General features: G+C 47.7%; 1 long non-coding RNA gene across 1 annotated transcript; it reads left to right on the forward strand.

Moving 5' to 3' along the window:
• The first annotated feature begins 788 nt into the window (after positions 1 to 788).
• LOC117283731 lies at positions 789 to 3,838 on the forward strand. Its single transcript, XR_004514758.1, has 3 exons — positions 789 to 1,205; positions 3,400 to 3,637; positions 3,802 to 3,838. It is a non-coding gene; the product is annotated as an uncharacterized LOC117283731 (long non-coding RNA).
• The last annotated feature ends 869 nt before the right edge of the window (positions 3,839 to 4,707 follow it).

The raw sequence follows: 4,707 nt of genomic DNA on the forward strand, positions 1-4,707 counted from the left end.
AAACTTTTTTTTTTTTTTGTACCGGGGATTGAATTTGGGAACTTACGCTTGCAAGGCAAGCAGCAGAACCACTGAGCTAAATCCCCAGCCCAACATTTTGGAAATAGATGGTGATGTTTGCACAAAATTGTAACTAGAAGCATGTGTGTAATCCTAGCACCGAAGAAGACTGAGGCAAGAGAGTTGCAAGTTTGAGTTCTGCTTGGGCAACTTACCAGGACCCTGCTTCAAAATTTTAAAAAAGGCTGGGAACACAGCTCAGTGACAGAGCAACCCTGAAGTTAATCCCCCACAGCAAAAAAAAAAAAAAAAAAAAAAAAAAGTGAATGTGGTTAACACTACTGGTTACACACTTCAAAGTTAAATGTTACTTTATAAATCTTGATCACAATAAGAAAGTGAAGGGAGGAAAGAGAGGGAAGAACTGAGATTTCCACGCATACACACCAACACCATGTAGGGATGTGGTCCTCACGTAATGCAAACGTACTAATAAAGACTAAAACAGGAAAAGGAAGCGAAACAACAGGCTTCAACTGGAAAGATGGGAGAACCTTGGAAAGAACATGCTTTGTGACAGATACCAGACATGAAAGGCCACAGAGCACCACAACCTCATGCACAGAGTGTCCGGATAGGTGAACGGGAAGGAAGGAAGCAGACCGGGTTTGCATTTTGTGGGGTGGCTGACAAGAATCGATGGTAGACATTGCTGCACAGCTCTACATGTAAGCTAAACTACTGTTTTACATCCTTTAAATGATGGGTTGTATGGTAATCTGATTGTCTCATTAGATCCATTTGTGGAAATGGGCAAAGGGCTCGAGAAGACAGGTGGCTGGGGACAGGGATTCTGCACAGACATGTCCGTTGCCTAAATAAACGCACGAAGAGATTCTGAACACCTTAGCCACCAAGGAAAGGCAATGCAGAAGCACAGGGGATTCTACTCTACCCTCCAATGGCTCTGATACAGAACAATATGGTAGTAAATGTTGCTGGGGGCTGGGCGGAACTGGAATTCTACGTGGAATCATAAAACGCTTTGGAAAACTACCCAGCAGGTCTGATTCCTGGGGGACCGGCTGTGGCCCCCTGAATCTTCCGGGAAGTGGGAGGCTCACCTGTCCGCAGTGCTCAGCACAGCACTGCTCATGATGACCCTGAAGTGGACGGAAACTGAATGGCTAACAGCTAAGGAGCAGGTGAGTGACAGTTTCTGAGTCTTCACAGGTCAGGGTCCAGACACAAGGAAAGGAGGGCTGCCGTGGCTGGACCTGGTGTGGAGGAAGCAGCTGCAAAGCCCCACAGGCCGGGCAGGGACCCTGACCCTGTGAATATGTATCTATTCACATGAAATGCAACAACTAGGACTAGTAAAGGATGCTACTTTTCTCAGTGCGGAGATTTACAGTAACGTTTAAAATTAATCTATTTATACGTATGTATATTTTCCAACTATCCTATAATAAATACATAATAGTTTTATAATTAAGAAAAGACTGAAATATAAAAGTTCCAGGGTAATTTTTTTTTTACTGTTACAGAAGGGCAGCAGGTTTTAAAATGGGAAAAGTCTCTGGTCTTTTTTGCTCCCAGCCATGCGCGTGTCCGAACAGTGTACATTTGCAAGCACAGGAGACTCATTTGTACATGCTGTCATGAGTTACTCACCTGGACTTTTCACCTGTGTACTAATAATACACAGTTCCCACATCTTTATAGGTCTGTGTGTCCTCTTGCAGGCCTGATGTCTGATCGAGTATCATTTCGACAGTATTCCTTCGTTTCTATTGCAGACAATGCCATGAACATTATTGTGTGTGTGCACGTGTGTACCAGTGTCCACCCAGAGGGAGATTTCCTGCAGAACAATGATTGTTTAGTGAACTCTTTTTAGAAATAAATTTCCAGGCTTTGGGGCCCGAAATTCGACAATTGCTGTTGTACACTGTGATGCACACCAGCTCCACTAGATGTCAGGAGAGAGCCACAAATCTCTGCCCCCACATCCTGCCAAATGTGTTCCTGGGTCATGGCACTCTGCCTGCCTGGCAAGCGCACAAGGTCCTGAATTTGATCCTCTGTATCACAAAAAACAAAACAAAAATAAAAACACATGTTACTGGGATGCTTATAGTAAATCTAAAAAAATGATGTTAGTGAGGACGTGGAGAAACCAAAATCTGAATTGACTGTGGAAATGTAAATGGCACAGCTGCTATGGCAAACAGTTGGCAGTTTTTCAAAAAGCTGAACACTGTTACCATGAGATATGGCACCAGTGATTCCCCTCCTAGGTATATGCCTAAAAGAACTGAAACAGGAAACAAACATACCTATAGGCCAACTCCACACCAGCATTACAACAGCCACAGTGAAAACAACCCATGCTGGTCTGGGCTTTTCTGAATGGTGGTTTTGCTGCTGCTCACCTCGAACAACCCCGATCTCTGTTCCTACTGGGAAACTGATGCTGCATTTCCCAGCGGTGCTCACAACACTGCTGCAGTGGCCTGCAGAAAAGAGGCTAAAAAGATGCCATTAATGTCATCCAGATGACCGTGGACATGCTGAATCCTGACAGCGACAGCAGCTGCTAACAGTGCCAGGAGCATGAGTGACAACAAAACACCAAACATATTCCTAATTGTCACTTTGTGAGCAAATACTTTCTTGACGCCTTGGTCATAATAGCAGACTAACATGACAAGCGAGTGGTGTGACAAGATCCTGGGGGGCAGCTTAGTGGCTGAGCCCTTGCCTCACCCGCACCATGCCCAGGATTCAATCTCCAAACTGCAATTACCAGAAAGGCTCCTGGACATTCCCCGTGCAAGTCTTCTATGGAGAAAGGGTGCTTGCTCTGGAACACCAGTCTCCTTCCTCAGAGCCAGGCACCGTGGAGTCGCTTTCAGGCTGGGAAAGAAGTGGTTTGCTAGGCTTCTGCAGAAAAGCGGTGTCAGCTCTGCTTAGAAGCAGAAATGAGGAGCAAAATTCCATTGTGCTTTTAAAACCTGACTTTGGGAAATCTGAGGTAGGGTTGGCAAGAGGAAACAGGTAATACAGCAAAGGGTCACATTGGTATCTTTCGTTTTAGTGATGTGAGGACATTTGAGGCTCACAGTAGATTTCAATATTACCTTGGGGAAGGATAAGGGAAAGAAAATAAGGGAAAAGAAAAAATATGAGAAAAGGAAAAAATGGAAATAAAGTCTCTGTAAATGGGGGAGGGGGTTGAAGGGAGGAAAGGGGTATGGGGGAAAAATGAGAACCAAGAGCCGTCATGTAAAGGTACAAGATCCCAATGATGAATATAACTGTATTGTACACTTAAAAAGTACCAATAAAATCAATGAAAAAACATGACCTTGGATTTCAATTTTTGCTTTTTTTCAGGGTGAGGATTCCAACCCAATCACAGTGAACCTAGTGCTGGTGGCAGGAACTCTATTTGCTTGGACAGCGTGGCTGGTTGATCGGCTCTGTACAGTCTTTCCTTTCTTCCCCTGCTCTGGCCTAGAAGCATCTGACTCTGCGACAGTCCTGGGGCAACACATGAGGTGGACAGGCAGGAAGTAGCCCCCCAACTTCTTCCATACGTTGTTTCTGCCAGGTGGTCCATTTTCTCCCTAAGGTAAACACTGTTCAGCTATAGCAATTTTAAACTCATTTATTTTGGGGTTTTTTTTCCCTGTACTGGGGATTGAATTTGGGACCTCGTGCTTTGTGAGGCAGGCAGTGGAACTACTGAGTTTAATCCCCAGCCCTATATTCATTTTGTTTTGTTTTTTGAGACAGGGTCTCACCGTATAGTTGAGACTGACCTGGAACTCACTATGTAGCCCAGGATGGTCTCGAACAGAGATCCTCCTGCCTCAGCCTCCCAAGTGCTCGGATTACAGGCATGCACCATCATGCCCGGCCTATTCATTTATTTTTAACAGCAAAGTCTTTTGTAAAGAATAAAATTTTGACACAGTATAGAGACTAACAGATAAAAAGAAAACCGGGTTGTGTACAGCTCAGCTGTGGAGCATTTGCCTGGTACGCGGACCTGGGTGGGCTCCACGGCCAGCGACCACCCCCACGGTGGGACTCGCTATGAGCAGCAGGATCACAGGGTTTTCCAGGCGGCTGTTCAGGAGTCAGAATTTCCGTTCCCCATGGAGGGAGCCCCAGCCCCCTCCAGGTTCCTGACTGCCAGCCTGGGCACCATCCTGACTTGCTGAACAAGCATCTGCAAACACCTGCATCCACAGGGCTGGGCGGAGCCAGGGCACAGTGATGACTGCGCCCTGTGCCCGTCCTTGAGGAGCTGAGTGTGAGTCCTGCTTTCCCAACCTGGGGAGGCCACGTCAGCCCGGGCTGCTGGTTACCAGCAAACTCTCCCCAGCCCCCCGCAGCACCGCGCTGCGCTGGGTAAGGCGTTGCCTAGAAACCCGGCTCCTCAAGACCAGGCGTCTGGGGGAGGCAGGGACACGCGTGGGTGCAGGCACCCTCCTGAGGGGCCAGGTGGCAGGCTGCTGTCACAGGAGAGGGCTCCAGAGCAGCGGCCGAGCTCCACGGGCCCTTGGCTCATCCTCTTTCTTCTGCCCCAGCATTCGGTTTGCTGGACGGCGACACAGGAGAGCCAGAGCGCCCGGGCTTGCTCCTCCCTCCGTGCTGCCCTGACATGGGCCGAAACCAGCTGCCGCGGCGCGTCCC

The sequence above is a fragment of the Fukomys damarensis genome, unplaced genomic scaffold (assembly GCF_012274545.1).
Source record: "Fukomys damarensis isolate Sample0158 unplaced genomic scaffold, DMR_v1.0_HiC HiC_scaffold_30, whole genome shotgun sequence".
In the NCBI taxonomy this organism is placed as follows: domain Eukaryota; kingdom Metazoa; phylum Chordata; class Mammalia; order Rodentia; family Bathyergidae; genus Fukomys; species Fukomys damarensis.